The 19,527-nt window shown below is 44.2% G+C and overlaps 1 protein-coding gene and 1 long non-coding RNA gene across 10 annotated transcripts in view; one reads left to right on the top strand and one right to left on the bottom strand.

Moving 5' to 3' along the window:
- FGGY (FGGY carbohydrate kinase domain containing) overlaps positions 1-19,527 on the top strand; it is a 418,690-nt gene that overhangs the window by 215,391 nt on the left and 183,772 nt on the right. The gene's annotated exons all lie outside the window — the stretch shown is intronic.
- Positions 1,665-11,160, bottom strand: LOC115298879. Of its 2 annotated transcripts, none has more exons than XR_003911880.1 (3): positions 11,033-11,160; positions 4,479-4,534; positions 1,665-1,676 (listed from the first exon to the last, which is right to left on the bottom strand). It is a non-coding gene; the product is annotated as an uncharacterized LOC115298879 (long non-coding RNA). The 2 variants fall into 2 exon arrangements; XR_003911881.1 differs by lacking the exon at positions 1,665-1,676 and adding an exon at positions 2,863-2,956.

The following is a 19,527-nucleotide window of genomic DNA, read 5'->3' as shown; positions in this document are numbered from 1 at the left end:
GTGGTCTCAACAGATTCACACAATGAATGATAGCAGTGGGCATGAGAATTCAAAGATTCATTGCTTCATTTGTTTAAAAGCTTTGTTTATTTTGAGAAAGAGCATGCATGCAAGAGTGAGTAGGGGAGGGGCAAAGAGAGAGGGAGACAGAATCCCAAGCAGGCTCTACGCTTTCAGTGCAGAGCCCGACACGTAGGGCTGGATCCCACCAATCAGGAGATCTTGATCTGAGCCAAAATCAAGAATCGGATACTTAACCAACTGAGCCACCCGAGCACCCCATCCCTTTATTTAACACACAAGTTGTATCTTTCTTTTATGTGTCAGGCATTGTTGTAGGTGTATTGGATATAGGAGGGAACAAAAACAAGGTCCTATTCTCATACAACTTTTATTCTTTTGGAAGAGTTCATAAGCAGCCATATAAACATATACGTGTGTTTTTATGTGCTGCCTCCATGCATATATGTGCACATGTGTGTTCATATACATGCACATGTATGTCAGAAACTCAGTTGCAAAAGTCCTTGAATTCCAAGCCAAGGAGCTTGGATGCTAAAATTAAGTTGGATCAACGCTATCTATTCAAATAGCTTCCTCAGCACTGATTGTCGTGTGAAAAGTGTGTCAAGTGTCCTACAGCAAGAGCTTGCCTTTGGGACTGCAGCTATGGTTTTTAATACCAGTGGATGATACTCCCAAAGAACAGTAAGACCAGTAAAGAAAAAGATACCGTCTCACTTAGAGCCTAGTGCAAAAGCTCACATCAATAGAACTAAGCAGGCGTATATTTTGCCAGGCTCTGGGAATAAAGACCTACTCCCTGCCAGGGCTTGGCACTCTACTCCTATAACTTCTCTTAACCCAACCTGCAGAATTGTAGCTGGAAGGGAGACCATATTCCCCATCTCTGACGTCTCTCTCTCGCAAGGTGATTGCCCCTCATCCGCCGGGTCCAAGGCCGAGCAATGCTACTCTTCACTGTCTCCTGCCTCCTCTGATCTCTGCCACTGTCTTTTGTGCAGGGAATTTTGTCTCCACCCCCTTTCTCTTCACACACCAATGTCTCTTCTCTTGCTTCCTGTCCACACAGAGAATGCGCCAAGTTCACCTGCATTCCCTGTGGTCTGAGCTGGTGGAAATCCTCTCAGAGCCCTTACGGAATTCTGTGCCCATACTTCTAAATGTTCTGGTCTCATTTTGTTGGTGCCAAGGCACGTGTTCCCACATGGTTTCTCTGTTCCCATTTTAGTTAGAAAATACTGGTTACTGGAGACAGAGAATGGAAAATAGACAGAGGAGTGATATGAAAGAATGGGTTATTCAGATTATTTCCAGTCATCCATAGTAAATTGAATTCACAATGCAGTTAATCCAAAACAAAAGTCTTTTTATTTAAACTTAGAATGATTTATAGGTGTTTTTAAAAACAATCTGACATCTCTCCTTATTTATTTACTGCAGTGGTTTTCAAGCTGAGGATGCGTAGTCACCCAAGGCACCAGGTAGAGAGAAGATTTCCCCACAGCCACCACCACTGCTGAGTTTGCTCAGCAGACTCCCCTGGGGTGGGGGGGGCTGTATCCTCCCATGAGCCTGATGGGCTGCACCACCAATATCTTAAAAGACAGCGTGAGGGACACCCTAAACTCCATTGGGTTACAGTCGAAAGTTTTCTGTGTAGAGTCCAGGAAGAGCAAAATTAAATCCAGATTAATTGAAAGAGTACATTTTAAGATTTTTGTTTCAAAAGCAGAGCAATGGAGAGTCCTTCCATCTGGTGTCCCCCACCACAAGCTGGGCACTACCTAAGTGTACGCAGAGGCCTTGCTTGGTATGGACACAAGCTCTCATCTGTGCACGTTCTTAGCATGACCACGTAAAGGGAGAGATGAGACTTACCTACACTCAGGGAGCTAGTCTGCTGGGATTTTGAGAACCTTGGTCTGTCTGACTCCAGGTCCCTCTGTCTTAACATTCGTGGCCTCACCCAAGCCTGTGTTAACTGACTCAGCCATAGGCAATTTTTTAAAACATTTTCAAAAGATAGAAAACATGGAAAATTTTTGAATCAAAGGCATCGGTCTAGAAGAAGCCTCGGCTCTTACATTTTGTTTAAGTAGAATGTGTTGGATTATCGATCTGTATTGCTGGAGGTCCCTGAGCGGAGTTCAGCCTCAGGAGTTAAAAGTGTACCAGCCTGTGACTCACCCCTGTGAAGCCTGGAGGGGCTCTCCCACCAATGTCCGTAATATGAGTGAAAACTTCTATATTCAGGCCTCTCACAGCTGAAAGTTGTAAAGAAAAATCCACACAATTCAATTCTGTGAAATATATTAAATATGCCCGGCTAATGTGGTTCTGGTTCATATACTGTCTGCTCTTCTGTGGTGTGACATTGTTGCCCTGCCTAATGCATGGGGCCTAATGCCTTTTCCCTCGTGCCTGTCTCTGTCATTGCAGGTTAACACATAGACAATAACATTGAAACACTTAAATAGACAATTACATTACTGTCCCCTCCCCGTTAGACTGTGTGCTTCTTGTGAGCAGTGGAATCTGGTCCTATTCATCTGGGTAATTTCAGACCCAGCATTTAACTCAGTACATGAATGATTATATACATTAGTTAATGGGTTTGTTAATAAACCACACGCTAAGCGCTATACTAGTTACTGTGATGAAGACAGTCATTTAACAAGTCAGAGATAACATGTAGACCAAGTTGCCTAGAAATTTGAAAAACAGAGAAGCCTTTTGTGGTTAAAATAGGCAGGGGAAAGGACAAAGACACTGGTATTCGTTGAACGACTTCAGTTTGACATAAACGTGCTGGAGCATCTAAGTGTCTCATCTTCATGTCCACTCCAGCAGCTTGCTCTGGGTCACACAACTAGTGACGCTACTCCTGAGTATCGGCCTGCCGTGGGCCTTGAATAAAGTGGGAGATGTTAACCTTAAAAACAAAACAGCCAGTTACCTCACTCGCAACCTGAGTTTACCCTGGAACAGCAGAGGAGTGGCAAATGACTGACAAGTCTGGAGAACAAAGGAGAGGGGCTTGTGTTCATATCAGGAGGGAGAGATTTGGGGAGCGTGTTTTGAACAAAAGTTCACTGGAGAACAAGAGTTCAAGGTGTGGTAGTTTCTCATGGACTGTAGAGGATGGTAAGTGTGTTGTTGGTGGGGCAGAGAGGACTCTTCCTCTTTTCTTAAAAGCAGGGGGTGGGATTCCTAAGTGAAAAATGTCTTCCCTTGCAGATAATTCTTATCTTCATCTTCCTTCTCTCTGCTGCAGCCAGTGGCCAGTGCGTGCGAGCGCCCCCTTCAGGGATGCGCCACTCCATTTTAAATGTCATTTCCTTTATTTTCACAGAAGGGTAGCCTTGAACTGAGCAGAACATAATAGGTGTTTTCTCCCTTGGAAGTGCTGAAATGTAGAGTATTCTGAATGGGAAGAATAATGTAAGTGAGGGGCACATGGGGTTGGGACAGGATAAGCTTTACATTTTGGCCAAACCTACTGTGTCTCTAAGGGATTCCTGGAATATGGGGCTGTAAAGATCAAATACGTGGGTACAGATTGGCAGCCTGTGAGCGCCATGATGGAAAGGTTATTCATCTCTCCCCCTTCCCCCACGCAGTTGCAAGCCATTGAAGGGGGCTTTAAGCAAGAGTTTATTTCCCGCAGAGTTCATTTCTAGCAGAGCCTTAATGTAATTCTATACACAGTAGTTTGGGGAGAGGAGAGAGTAGTGGAGGAGTACCCTGGAATAGGAATGTGGCCATGGGCCTTGAAAGGAGGACAGGGAGTTTGACAACTTTTTTTCTTCTAAATTTGTTGATTAGGCAAGAGTTACTTAATATTTTAGATTCTCTTTATGTATCTTCTAGCTATTACTAAGTTAAAATGCATGGAAGTGACTTCTTTATTTGAAATGTTCTCTCTCTTATTTGGAAGAAAATGATAAATAACTTGTTAATTTCAAGTCAGTCAGTAATTCACCCAGCGTCCAAGCTGGGCATTCATTCAAGTGTCTTATCTTCGATGGAGATACCCAGTGAACTCATTGACTTCAGTTTACCCCAAATCCTGGAGGTAAATAACCAAAACAGAAGACCTCCAGAAGCTGAGAAAACACTTGTCCCAAAGGACTATAGGAGAGCCCAACGACCATTTCTCAGGCTCTCACCCAGCACTGTTGACTTAGAATTTTGGTAAAATATGGCAAATTTGCTGTAAATATTGTGGTTGTGGAAAAAAAAACAACTTCTTTCTTTGATCTTCAACCATAGGTAACATCCTCACTAAATGCCAGGCACTGTGCAAGAACTAGAGATACACATATGAAGAAACCTAAGTCCTTACTCTCAAGGAGATCACATTCTAATTGTAGAAATGGACAAGTAAACTGTCAAAATGTAGTGAGGGAAGTTGATAGAAGCATGCGTTGGTTATTACAGGAGTCTAAACTCACTTTGCCTGAGTGGATGAGGAAGGTGTCTTCTTCAAAAAATGGTACTGATGTGACACCTGAAAGATAAATAGGGGAGAGTAAAAGGAATTTATCAGATGGATTAAGTGGGTAAGGGCAGGCAGGGGGAAGGGAAGGAGGGGAGAGGGAGGCAGAAAGGGACAGCATGTACCAAAATCCAGAAGCAAGAGAATACGTTTTAAAGAGTTTGGGTTTTTATCCTTAAGGTAATAGCATTTAGGTAGAAGCTTTGGAGATCATGAAGTTAATGGCGGGGGATAAAACGGCACTGAGGGTAAGAGATGTTGAAGGCTGGGACCAAGACAGAACCAGTAGGAATGGAAAAGAGGGAAAGATTAAAAATATTAAACAAAAGAGGCTGAGGAACAGTGCTATAAAGATGGTGGCTGTAAATTTCAATATGAGAAAAATTGAATTTTGGCTCTTAACCTATACATGAAAATAAATTCCAAACGGATCGTGGGCCTAATGTGAAATGTAAGGGCGCCTGGGTGGCTCAGTTGGTTAAGTGTCCCAATTGTTGGTTTCAGCTCAGGTCGTGATCTCACAGTTTGTGAGTTCAGGTGCCATGTCTGGCTCCATGCTGGCAAGTGCAGGGCCTGCTTGGGATCCTGTCCCTCTCCCTCTCTCATCTCCCTTCTTTCACTCATGCTCTCTCTCTCAAAATAAATGAACTTTAAAAGAAAAAGAAGAAATGTAAGATACAAAGTTTCTAAAAGGCAATATTTAGGAGAAGATCTTCATTACTTTAGTATAAGTAGATATTTCTTTTTTTTAATGTTTATTTTTGAAAGACAGAGAACATGAGTGGGAGAGGGACAGAGAGAGAAGGAGACACAGAATTGGAAGCAGGCTCCAGGCTCTGAGCTGTCAGCACAGCACCCAATGCAGGGCTCATACTCATGATGGTGAGATCATGACCTGAGCTGAAGTCGGGTGCCCAACTGACTGAACCACCCAGGTGCCCTGATATGTAGATATTTCTTTAGTAGGACACCAACAAAAGCACAACCATAAAGGAAAGGGTTGAAACCTTGGACTACATTAAAATTAGGAAATTGTACTCTTCAAAAGATGCCATGAAAGAGCGAAAATGGGAACCACGGAATGAAAGACGCTATTTGCATGACATATAACAAAGGCCCTGTATCCAGAGTATATGAAGAATTTCCATGAACCATAGCCACACTGATAGGAAAATGGTAAACATTAGTGGGATATCTTTGCAGGAAAGGTGATCTGAAAGTGAACAATAAAATAGGAAAAGTTTCTCAACCTCATTTGTCATTTGGAGAGTCCAGATTAAAAGTACAATGTGATGCCACTGTACTCCCACCACGTTGGCTAAAATTAAGCAGATTGAGAACACCAGGTGGTGTTGGGGCTATGACAACACGGCCTGAGGAGCTGGACACAGCCCTGGGAAGAGTTGGCGGTGTCTCCGTCCGCTCTCATCGAGCAGTCCTGCTTACGCATCTCGTCAGGAGCAGTGTGTAGGTCCTCCCCCCCACCCCCAAAACAGCATGCAAAAAGAATACACAGAACACCATTATTTGTAATAGCCAAAAACTGTAAACAGACCTCAAATGTCCATCAGTCATGGAATGCATACATAAACGGTTGATATATTCATGTAGCGGAATCTCACTCAGCAATAAAAACTACGAAGATTGCTACCTACAGCAACTGGGTTGAATTTCGCAAACATGGATGACAAAAGCTCGTGCAAAGAAAATGTACAGAGTGGTTTAAAAATTAAAAATCAGGCAAATCTTATGGTCTAGACATCCAGATAGTGGTTTTCTTTGGCAGGTTGTGGTGTCTGGAAAAGAGCATGAAGGGAATTATTTCCTGATCTGGGTAGGTGTATTTACATTGTGAGAATTCACTGAAGTGTATATGTAAAATTTGTGTCCTTTTCATGCATGTTATACTTCATTGATAAAGTTTAATAAAAATTTCAAAGGGAAAGTGATTAAGCGTTGGCATTGTGCAACCTTGCACAAGGTGCTGGGAATGCAGGCAGGGAGCGACCTAGTCTGGCCAGCAGGAGTGGAGTTGGGGAGGTAAGTGGTTTAATATTTAATAAGCAATCAGAAGTAACTTGATAGATGTGAACTCAGGGTATATGGGTGCACAAAGGAGGAACTTATAACTCAATACTGGCCTCAGTTAGTTGTTTAATAAAGTTAGTTCCTGCTTCCACTTTGGTATACTGAGAAGTCATCAAGGAAAGGGAAATTATCTTTAGAATCCTCTTTTTCAGTGCACAGTACATGTTGGGGAAAATGGTAGTAACGTTATTGTTCTTTGTTGATGTTTGAACAGTGAGCTTTCCTTACCAAAGTGCTAAGTAGAATTCCAGCCTCCTTGGCTGAAATCAGATCATCCGTTACTGCTCTCTCCACAGAGTATTAATACAGAGACCTTCTCTGTATATTTAACCGAGGACTCAGCCCTTTCGTCTCTGCCTTAGACCATGCTGTGGATTGAGTGTTTGTGTCCCCCCCCCGCCCCCACCAAGCTTTGTATGTTGAAATTCTAACCACAAACGTGATGGCATAAGGAAGTGGGGCCTTGGGGAGATAATTAGGTCACGAGGGTGGAGCCCTCCTGAATGGGATAAGTGCCCTTCTAGGAAGAGAGTTGGTGCGCGCTTAGTGTTTCTCTGCAGTGAGGACACAGCAGAAAGACAGCCATCTGTAAACAGAGAAGAGAGGCTACCCCACAGCCTGCCTGTGCTGGTCCCCTGATCTCCCTCAGACCTGCAGCCACATGCATCATGAGAGATCAAATGTGTATTGTTAAAGGCACCTGATTTGTGGTGTTCTGTTATAGTGGCCTCAACTAGGGCCACACAGCCCCGTAGAAGGACCGCAGAGTGAGACGGGAGGGAACACCTGTAGGCCTGCCAGAGTTTAGGCTGCAGGTTGACAGGCAGATGGCGGGATGTAGGGAGGACCAGGATGATGAGAAGGACCAGCTAACTTTGGGGGGCAGTGCCCAGGGAACAGCACAGCTGGTGTGTGCAGGCCATCGCAAACTTGGAAGGCCTGGCACGTGGTAGCTGCTTCACATCCCCTCGTGCGTTGCCACCTCTGGACCCTGAAGGAGGCTGCCGAGTTTTTGCTATGGCAAGCTCAGGAGGACCCAGCCCTGACTTGATCAGTCTGGGCTTACCTTTGAGGTATGGACTGGGAGTTATTTTTATAATCATTGAAAAATTCTTCCCTATGAAGTTCAGAGTTTCGAAAGAGAGCAGAGAGCAAAAAGTAATGTGGATACACAGAATATACCCCATAGAAGTGTGTACCAGTGTGCACCAAAACCATATGTACCATTCCAACAGCCTCGTGGTTGGGGGGAAATCATGATTCCTGGAGCCAGACTGAGCTTATTGTATTCCATGCTATCCCCTGCTGCTCCCTGTGTGATCAGGGGTCGGTTATTTAACCTGCTGGGTCTCTGTTTTCATCTACAAGATGGGCACCATCGTCGTGGTTAATTACCTAGTAGGGGCTAACTACCATAGTAGTCGTTGTGAGGATTAACTAAATCAATTTATGTGACGCACTTGGAACAGTGCCCGGCACAGGTAGATGCTACAGACATAGTGGCTGTGATGATGTAAAGTGGTCAAAGGAGCACTAAGGCTTTTGAGAAAGGCCATGGCGGAACCTGGAGCAGATCATCAGGGCAAAGGAAGAGGGCTTCCGTGAAGACCTCCTGGGTCCCCACGGGAAGACTAAGTTCCTCCTGCCACAGGCTTGTTTGTGTTTCTTCCGTTGCAGACACTGTCATTCTGCCATGTCCCCGTGTCCTTGGCTCCCTCGCGTCTGTAAGCTCTTTGAGGGGAGTGCCTGTGTTTGTTTAAGTTTTATTTCCCCTTCAGTGCCATGGATAGCATGTGACCTCGAGCTGTACCATGTGAGTGTGGCTCACATCGAATCCTAATGAGTGCAGGAGGGAGAGAATATTATTCAGGGCCTAACATGGGCCAGCACTGTTCTGTCAAACTACGGTTACATTTGTACCCATTTACTTTGAAGTCATCACTTCCCCTTTTACAGATGAGGCATCAGAGAATCAAGGAGCTCAGCTCATTTGCCTGAGATCATCCACTGAGTCATCCGGGTGCCTGGAAGTATCTTCCCTTCTGGCTCTCCCCCATTACTCCGTGGAGCTTGGATGGGCACAGAGGGAGGAGTGCCAAGTTTGGCCAGGCCCAGGGGGTGGGCAATCAGGAGCAGGTGCATAGGGAGAATGGGAGGGCTGAGTCTTGATCTCTGCTTAAGCAGAGATGTTGTTTCAACTACAGTTTTTGAAAAATGCCAGTGTATTCCTCATGGAATTTCCTGTAATTCATTTTTGCTCTCATCTTCCACACTATTTATTTACCTAAGCTTTTGTTCTCTTTGAAACAATTTCAGCCACATGTCATTCATTGTGTTAAAACCCTGGGCCCTTCATCCTGCTCAGATTTTGTGTTTTGTTGTTTTTTTTTTTCCCCTTCTCACCAGCTGTTCTGCATATCATTTTTAATTCACTGCCGCTCTGGCCTGACTCCTGTCCGGTGCTGGGGGTCGCCTTACACTCCTACCCCTGCTCTCCCGGGAATGGGACTGGGGGTGTTGAATTAGGATCCAGCCTCTGGATCTATTTTTCTTTTTTATCTCCTCGTTGTCTGAAGCTTGGGGCAGGGGTAGATTAATCAGTCTAGGTGTGGTGGAGCCCTGTGACCCTCGCTGGGGGAAATCCTAGCCCCATAGAAACTTGGCCTGCTTTTTGGCTCTCAGAGTGAATTCCAGGCTTTGAAGAATCTGTCAATGTTCAACTAACCCCGCAAAACCTCTGGAAGTTTTTGATGGAACCGAAACTCACACCAAGGGAGGGGGTGCTGAGCTTGACATCAAAGGTTGGGGAGAGCTCGCCTGCCAATTGAGTTCTTTTCCTCTGAGATTTCAGGCTCTGCCCCCTAGTGTGAGTGTTCTACAAGCTGTCTGAGCAAGTCCTGTGTCCCTCCTCATGTTTCCTGAAACATCTCCCTGGTCTGCTCTGTGCCTTTGAGGGGATTGTCAGGGCTGCTGGGTCCTTTCTCCACCATTTTGGAGCCATCAGAGGATTTTATAAATGAGACCATTTGTCTAGGGACAAGAAAAGGTTGCTAAAGGAAACCTAGTGTTACTTGACCTTCTCCAGAAAGAAATGGGGGCACTAACATTTATTTATCAGTTCCTAGAATCTAGACACAAGGTGCCCAGCCATTCCAATTTGCTCAAGTCTGTGGGGACGTATCTTGGGACACTGGACATACCGTGCTGAAGTCAGGAATGATGACCCCATATGGCCAACCCATTATTCCCACCTTACAGCTGGGAAAACTGAGGCTTGAAGTTAGTTGAGGTGAGTTAGCTTATTGAAGGTTGCTGAGCACCCTTGTCAACTGGGGATCAGTGTAGGTCCATCTGATTCAGACTTAGAGCTGTAAACCAACCGAGTTCTTCAGAACACAAGACTTGTCTCCTCAGACTCTGTGGCCCAATGACCTATTTCTCTGTTTCTGTCTCACGGTCTGCCAGTAATGCCTTTCCCTCACTATCTCCTCCCCATGCTGACTGACATAACTCCTGCCTTAGCTCCTTCAGTAGGTCCTCCCTGATTGTCCGAGCTAGGTCAGATGCCAGGGTTCCACACGTTCATTAGACATACTCAGATCTGAGTCCTCGGTTGTTCTCTACTGTCTTCTGAGTGTCTGTCTATATATCTCTCCACCCCTACTAGACTGGGATGTTTTAGAATAAAAGGAAACATATTCCATCTATAGATTTCTAGCACGTAGTGTAGTGCCTGGCTTATAACGGGGAATCAGTATATTGTTGCTAAACTAATTTATAAGGTAACAGAAGAAAGCTTTGTGATTTAGAGTCACAGTTTCAGATCTATTTAAGGATTTGTTATACTTGGGCCAGCCCTCTTTCTTTTGATTTCTTTATTTTAGAAAGTAACGTTCATGTGTTAACTTGGCCGTTTGCATTGGATTACAGCCTGACCCTTTACCATGTCTAATGCTTCCAAGTGAAAAATTGTCTTTTATGAGGTCATATATGAGAATGTCCCAAGTAATCTGGAGGCTGTATTGAGGTTAGAAAGAAAGGAATTTCTGAAACTCAGTTTTTGCTTTGTCTTTCCTGTGGATTTCGCTAGCTCTCTGTGAGGCTCAGATTTCCAAGCTATTACATACTAGTCTACCTTCGAGATTTGATCTTTCTGGCTAGAAGGGAGGAATAGGGAAGGGAGACCCAGTTTTCTGAAGGTCAGTTCTTTCTTCTCTAGGCTGTTGTGCTGGCTTCTGATTGGTGCAAGTCATGGAAGAGTTCAGCATTTAGACAGAAATGATAAATGCCATCACCATGTTGAGCCACAGTATGAACAGTGCTACATGGTATTGTGGCTTTTAGAGATAAAAACAGCTTTTGGTTTATTCTCAACAATGTTCAAAATGTTAGCCTGGATTGTTGCTGCTATCTGATACTTACCTTCTTTATTCCTCTGGGCCCCCCATTATTCTGTCACCAGTTGTGTACCCAAGGACAGGAACAAAAAGGTTCAGTCAATCCAAATAAACCCAAACAACTCAGACAAGGCACGCAGCATACTGAGCAAGAGTGCCTGCTCTCTCCTGCCAAGCCCTACTGTTAGCACCAAGGATGGAGAATTGTCAGTAGTCACAACAATGGCAAAGATACTGAGTAAACTGTGTTCCAAGCATTAGAACTTAATCATCACAATAGCTTTATGAGTTATACATGATTATTTCTCCAGTTTTATAGATGAGGAACTGACACACAGGAAGGTGGAGGGATGTGACCAACTTGCCAAACTTCAAATCAGGGAGTCCAATTCTAGAGTCCTTGTTCTTAACCATTCTGCCCTGACTAGTTCAGATATCTAGTCAAAGTCTGTCCCATCTCATTTAGACCAAGAACGTCCATATTATCTTTCTGATTCAGTAGATGGTGTGGTGTGGGGGAGGGGGATGGTGGCTCTGTTCCAGGATGTAAACTTTCTTTGTAGACTTACCACGTAGGGCTTTTGGTTTTTCATTTGTTGGTTTTGCTTTTTTAAAAAGATAAGTCTATTTCCGGATTTAGATTGGGTGAATTCTAAACCACATTTCTTTCAAAGCCAAGGTGATACTTCATCAAACACTGGGATCACAGAAATCTTTTCAGCTGTTTCCCTCTCCTTCATGTGTTGGGCTTGAGGTGAACCCTTTGCCAAGGCTGCTGTAGTGGCATTATAACTATAAATCCTGAAAGGGATCTGAGTTCCGCTATGCTGAGTGTGAATACTTAGCATTCCTGCACATAGTTGAAAAGAAAGGAACTTGTTTTTTTGTAAGCTCCATAGAATTTAGAGTTAGATAGATTTCCATGTGACAACTCTCTTCCCCCACTCTCCCAGGAAGGGACCTTGCACAAGTTACTTGATAACTTTGGTTTTATTTCCCTTTAGTAAAACAGTGCAGTAATAACTGCCTCTCAAGATCATTCTAAGAGCTTAATACAATAATTTTGCAAAGTGTCAGGCACAATGCTATCTTTAATAAATATAAGGATCTTAGAGCCTTTCCTCTTTACCAGTGATTTTGACCCTTCTAAAGGAGGTATGTTGTGAGCTCCAGTAATAATTTTACTATTACCCATGAGGTGTCTCTCAAAACTCCTCAGTATTTTTCGTTGTTATCATGTTTAAGACACAGCATTTTTCCATGATTACATTTGTCCCTTTTATTTAGAAAATGTCTTGTGTTTTATGCGTACATGTCTTAGGTCACATCCATTCATTCACCTATTGAACAACAACAGCAACAGAAATTACGGAGCCACTGCAGGGTCAAGACCTGCCCTGCCCTCAGTCTGCTCACAGTCTAGTAGAGAGACACAGCTGTGCACACAAAGAAATTACAGATATACTGACAGAATCTCAACAGTGTCAGGGGGTGGGGTGTAAGGAAAGAGGCTCTGTTGGTTCTCTCTGGCCAGAGTTCCTGGAGGGATGGGGAAAGGTGTGATCAGAGAAGGCTTCTGATAGAAGAGTTGAGTCTTCAGAATGTAGCTCACTGGGGCGCCTGGGTGGCTCAGTTGGTTAAGCGTCCAACTTCAACTCAGGTCATGATCTCGCAGTGCATGGGTCCGAGCCACACATCAGTCTCTGCACTCAGAGCCTGGGTCCTGCTTCGGATTCTGTGTTTCCTTCTCTCTCTCTCTCTCTGCCCCTCCCCTGCTCACACTCTGTTTGTCTGTCTCTCTCTCAAAAACAATTTTATTTTTAAAAAATGTAAGAAATAGCCCATGTTCCCCAGAAAGATTGTTGGGGGATGGAGCGTATTGTAGAAAGAATATTCTAAGCCAGAAGAACAGCATGAGCAAATGGTGAGTGGTATGCATGAGCAAGACATATTCAGGAATAAGTGGAAAAACTGTACACTTATGCCAAGCACTTCTATGGGTCCTCGATTTCATAGCTCTTATTATTGAGTACTGGTATGTTCCACATGCCTCTCACCTCTTTGCCACAGCAGTTTTGGAAGGTTAGTGTTGTTATTCCAGAATCTTCAGATACTGAAATTTAGGTTCTAGAGATGAAGGCATTTGCCCAAGGGCATATAAGTAAGAGTCAAGCTTCTTAGTCTGAGGACAATAATAACTACAAAAATAAAAACAGTAAGCCATTCACAGATTGCTGGGCATGCTTTGATCTGGCCTACTATTTAAAATAATTAAAGTTGAATAAAATGGAAAGGTCAGTTTCTCGGTTGTGCTATCCACATTTTCAATTGCTACCCGGGCCTGGTGGCTACTCTATGGGAACGTGCAAATGGAGAACATTTCCATCATCTAGACCATTCCCTCTACTGGACAGCACTTAACATATATTAACTAATCCTTGTACCAATCCTAGGGGAGGATACCATTATTCAAATTATATAGATGGGGGATCCGAAGCATAAAAAAACATGATTAGGGTCGCATGATGAATGAGCCCATATCTTTAAGCACAACACTATAATGCCAACACCATAGGTTATATTCTATATAACATGAATATTGGTCCAAAGAATAGACTTCAGTGTTTTATTGCCTATAGACTGGTGTTTAGTCCACTGCAGAGAAAATGTCTTCAATATGGTTCCTGCCTTTCCAGGAGCTGACAGTTACTGGTCCAGGTTTTGCATAGTGAGGCCTGTGGTTTCCGGGGAGCCTCCTCCCCAGGGATCCTATCAACCTCTTGCTAGAACAACTAAGCTTCGTAGAACTCATTTGATAGAATTTGTCAGCCCCTTCATGCCTCTAACTAGCCAAGTCCGTATTCTAAAGATGATACAGTCTTAGGTAACGTTTAAAACCCTTCTCATCCGTTTTCTCTTCAGAGAAGGTGTCTGAGGCTGTTATTTCAAGAGAGTCTTTTTCAAGACGCCAACAAATTTGTAGCAGATCATTTTATTTTCAAACATGGGGAAAAACTGCAGACTGGGAGGTTGAAAACCCTAGTTTGAGCCCTAACTCTGCCGTCAAGTAGCTAAATAAATTTGACTAAGGGACTTCACGTCTCTGAAATTCCGTTTCTTCAACTCTGATCTGGAAAAGAAAAGAACACATCGCATGATTTTCTAAAAGCTAAATGAAGGGTACAGTGTTTGAGGTAGTTTTGCAAGTTATAAAGTATTTTATGTAGCTGTCAAGTATGAGATAGCTCTCACACAAATGCTAGAACTTGAAATGATTTTCTTCCATATAATCCTTTAAAGTGTTCAGAGCAGTGTGGCTTGATAAATGACAGGCTAACTTTCAATGGTAACATTTGCAGTTGCTTTTTTCTTTTACATAAATATGGTAGATAGTTTAAAAATGGATGGAAGGAATGACGGATGGTTGGTAGATAGGGGAGAGGGAGGGAGACAGTACATGGGCTAAACAGGAGAGTTGTACAGGAGATTTTAATGTTTTCTTCTCAATTTTGTTTTAAAACCTATTCCTTGATAAATACTGTGGTCTGTGTATGTGGAGGAGTAGGAATCATTAAATGAGAAGACGTGTGTTGATTCATTGACTCAGCAAGCTTGTTTTTCTGATTTTTTTTTTCATCCAACAAAAATTTATTGAGCAACTACCTTCCGCTGAGCGTTGTGCAACTTTCAGGGGAAATACGATTGAATGTCTCACTTTTTGTGTGCTTGTGCTTATTTCTTCAGCTGCTTATTTTGTTCTTTAAACTTTCTGTTTTAAAGAAATGACACTTGACCATCAAATGAAGGGCTGCAGCAGTGTTGGGGCTGTGCTTGTCAGAATCTTGTCTCGTGAATTGTTTCCTGATGTACATGTGCATCCTGTGAGTCTTCTATGGCTTGTGAAATTTATTTATTCAGAAAGGAGAAAGCTCCTCTTGCCTCTTTTGCTTTCCCTGCTCTAGGCCTCTTTTCTTTCTTTTTTTAAAAATGTTTTATTTATTTTTGAGAGAGAGACAGAGACAGCATGAGCAGGGGAGGGTCATAGAGTGAGGGAGACACAGAATCTGAAGCAGGCTCCAGGCTCTGAGCTACCAGCACAGAGCCCTGCGGGGCACGAACCCACGAACTGTGAGATCATGACCTGAGCCGAAGTCGGACGCTTAACTGATGGAGCCACCCAGGTGCCCCAGGGCCTCTTTTCTCAGGGAAGGCTCCTTTAGGTTCAGTGTGGCCAAAGGGAGAATGGGATACTCAGTTCTCAGACTCATGTGGCCTCACAGCGGTCATCAGCTACGCACTGCTATTGAATGGGGTGGATGTGAGGCAGGATTAGAGGGCCTCTCCTGAGAGAAATCGGACATGACCTGCTTCTTGCCCGTGTTAGACATGCCTGCCTTGAGGTTATTGACATCTCAGAGCTTGAGAATGTAGGATTTGGGAGGCATTTTTCTGCCTTCCTGTTGCCAGGAAAGGAGAGGCTTGACTTGGTTGGTTGAGGAAGCACCATGGGTATTGTGCTGAGAATAGCTGAGAAGGATCTCCATCTATGATCCTGTCTTGGATGATGTGGGGGAACAGTTCCAACTGTGATGTAGTAGGGCACAACGTATGGCTGAAACTCAGGTTTTCTAACTCTAAACCCATGGCTCTTACCAATGTTTCATGGTGTGCCAACACTCAGAAATGTATTTTTTTAAATGAGACAGCACAATATCAAAAATTGAAGGAGTGTAGAAAGAACATGGGCTTTGGAATCAGACAGAACAAGGTCAAATCCTGACACTTGGACATGTTACTTGAATGCTATGATCCTTTCCTTCTGCACGTGTTGAAGGGGGAAAGAATACGTATGCTTTATGGATGTTATGGAAATTAAATGAGATAGCATTTAAAGAGATTAGCACAGTACTCAGCCTATCTTGGATGTCTTAACGTGTTTGCTAGGAAGAAAAGAAAGAAGACCTCTCTCTTGTGAAATAATTCAGATGATGTTGATGCTGAGGTCACTGTGGCAGTGGTGATGGAGACATAGCTACCATTAACCAAACTTTTATTTTTAAACATCTGCTCAGTGTCAAAGCAACCCTATGACATGGCTGTTTTCTTCATTTTTTAGCAGGCCTTCCTGTCTCCAGATTCCACTCCTCTCCCGTTACAGCACCCTAGTTCTCAGATTCCAAGCCTAGAATATCACCAATGAATCTACTGGGGAAGAAACAAGGAAATATTTGTCACAGGCTTCTTTTTTTTCCCATTTTCCTATTTGAAACCCTGTGAGATCTGCTTTGCCTGTACTTTATGTATGTGGAGCCAGTAAACACAGGTCATCATCAGAAATTCCTTAAACTTATTTATAACACTGTGGACCCACAGTGGCTAACCTCTCTTCTGTCAGGGATCTTAGCATCAGTATCTTTAAGACCCCAATATTTTGAGATATACAGATAAGTAAATTTCAGCCACCTAATTATTGGGTTTTTACCTTGGAGAAAAAACCTTAGGGGCTCAGTTGGTTAAGCATCCAACTTTGGCTCAGGTCATGATTTCATAGTCCATGGGTTTGAGCCCCGCGTCGGGCTCTGTGCTGACAGCTCAGACCTGGAGCCTGCTTCAGATTCTGTGTCTCCCTCTCCCTCTGCCCCTCCCCCACTTACTCTCTGTCTCCGTCTCTCAAAATAAAATAAACACATAAAAAAATTAAAACAAAACCAAAAACCTAAGAACCAGCAGTTGGAAATCAGACTCCCTGGGTATGAATCCCAGCCCTGCTTCTTGTGAGCTGTGTGAAGTTGGTTAAGTTACTCCCCATTGGTAAGCTTCAGTTTCCTCATCTCTGAAACGAGGTTGATAGTAGTACCACCAATCACATTCAGTGGCGGTAAGAATAAAACGAGACCTGCCCGGGGAGAGCGAGTATAAAATGAGTTCAATTCACACTAGCTTGTATCTAGGGTTTCTTCCTGTGCAAAAAGCTTTGTGCTCTGGATGGGGAGCTCTGTCACTTAGCACCCCCAGAAAATTGTAAAATGCGCCAAGTATTTAAAAAACAGAATTTCGTACACAAAAAATGGTGACCCAGAGCATGAAGGGGCCAAGAAGGGCTTAATCCCTATAATGCAAGCTAGGAATCAGTGAAATAGAAGCACTACCACCCGCTTAGGCAGGAGGGACAAAGGACACAGGTTACTGGAGTCCATGGGTGGCAGACATCAGCAGAGGTTAGAGCCACACAGCCCTGCCAGCAGAGCTGAAGTCATATCCAGGAGGGGCTGCTCTGTCTCTCCACTTCCTGCAGCCCTCAGATCTCCTGGCCCCCAAGGCTGACTTGGAGTCTGGGAGCTGCAGTCTGCAGGAACCCACAGTACTGAGCAGAATGAGTACTGAGGACTTGATGAAAGCCCACAGGAAGTTTTACCGGTTCAGTCTCGAACCTCAGTCTCCTGATCGCTGAGACCTCACTGCTGTGATAACCACAGAAAGTTTGAAAGAGTCTTACTCCCCCCTGCTGATGGGCCTCGGATGACCAGTGGCTGAGGGTTTCAAGTTCTGTGCTTGGGAAGGTAGAGTTTGGGAAAAGCCTTGGAAAAACCTAGAAAGTTGTTGGAATATAAGGCCCTGTAGATCCTGCTTTCTGGAAAGGCCCGCTTGCCTGAGCAGCCAGTGCCTTTCATATCTGGGGATTCGTGGTCCAAGGAGGCGCCCCCATCGCCGCCTTTCCCCTGGCCACTTCCTGCAGAACGCAGCAGCATCGACTGCCTCCTGAGGAAGCCTCCCTGAACCCCCGCCTGTGAGCTCACATGTCCTGTGGTCTCCACGCCCAGTCTACCCTGACCCCCTGCCTTGAAGTGTTCCACTTAGGGCTGTTTCCATTCCACCACACTGCGAGCAGCCTGAGTGGAGGCTCGACTGCTAAGCATGTGGATAAGGCAGGCCAGTTTCCAGAAGCTTCCAGGGAAGCCACCTGAGGAAGTGGCATTTGAGTGAGGACTAAACAGAGTTAGCCTGGCAAAGAAGTAGAGGAATGGCATTTCAGGTAAGGGAGGAGCAAGTGTAAAAGTCTTGAACCGGGAAGGAGAGTTGAGTCGGGCGAGGCTGGCGCTGCCTGGAGCGGGGTGGTCAGCAGGAGCCAGGCTCTGCCCTGCCGCAGCACTTCCACGACCCGCCTGTGCGGTCCTGAGGAATGTTTGCCGGCTCCCACCCCACGATGCCTGCTATGTAGTGCTGTGCTGAGAGGATACTTGTTGGAGGGGCACCTGGTAGTCAGTCCATAAAGCATCCGGCTTCTGGTTTCTGCTCAGCTCATTTTGTCGAGGTTTGTGAGTTTGGGCCCTGGGTTGGGTTCCATGAGGCAGCCTGCTTGGGATTCTTTCTCTCTCCCTCTCTATCTGCCCCTCCCCTGCTTACAACCCCCCTCCACCTCAAAATAAACATTTATTTTTTTTAAAGAAGATGCTTGTTATGTGGATGGACCTCGAGGGTGTCATGCTAAGTGAAATAAGTCAGGCAGAGGACAGATATCATATGTTTGCACTCATAGGTGGAACAGGAGAAACTTAACAGAGGACCATGGGGGAGGGAAAGGGGAAAAATAGTTAAGGAGAGGGGGGGAAGCAAACCATAAGAGACTCTTAAATACTGAGAACAAACGGAAGGTTGTTGCGGGGGAGGGAAGAGGGGAAAAGGGGTGATGGGCATGGAGGAGGGCACTTGTGGGGATGAGCACTGGGTGTTATGTGGAAACCAACTTGATAATAAACTATAATAAAAAATAAAAATAACAAAAATAAAGAAGATGCTTGTTGGACCTTTTAATAAATGATGGGTAATTCTAGGCTCTACATAGTCTTTTTTTTTTTTTTAACAAAGAAAAAGTCTGGGCGCCTGGGTGGCTCAGTGGGTTAAGGTTCTGAGTTCAGCTTAGGTCATGATCTCATAGTTCACAAGTTCAAGCTCCACACTGGGCTCTGTGCTGTCTGACAGCTCAGAGTCTAGAGCCTTCTTTGGATTCTCTGTTCCTCTCTTTCTGTTTCTCCCCACTTGTGCACTCTCTCACATGCTCATGCTCTCTCTCTCAAAAATAAATTAAAAATATTTTTTTTTAAAGAGAGAAAAAGTCATTTAATTGAATTTACCAGGCAATCTTTCAGTAAAAAACAGAGGTACAGTTTATATGATAGCTTTGGTGGTCCATTTTGTGGTCTGTTATGAAAATTCTAAATTTTGCGGATACAAAGGCAACATAATGAAGCATCTGCCACCTCACTGTTAGGATGAATTCAGCTGATCTGGCTGGTTGGGTGAGCTCTGGGTCACAGGCATTAAGTACATTTACCAGAGATCACTTTATCTAGATAACGGCCAATTAGCTGAATTCACTTTAACTCTTTAGTTGATATTTGCCTTCATAATAGCATATAAAGTAATGTTCAGTTTGCTTGCCCTAACTCCCTACTACTGTCACCAGAGGCTGAGAGGCAGAGAAAGGAAGAACAAAGCTTAGAGTCTTTGAGGTCTCAGTGA

The sequence above is a fragment of the Suricata suricatta genome, chromosome 8 (assembly GCF_006229205.1).
Source record: "Suricata suricatta isolate VVHF042 chromosome 8, meerkat_22Aug2017_6uvM2_HiC, whole genome shotgun sequence".
Taxonomy (NCBI): Eukaryota; Metazoa; Chordata; class Mammalia; order Carnivora; family Herpestidae; genus Suricata; species Suricata suricatta.
This window is presented reverse-complemented; position numbering and strand designations above follow the sequence as displayed.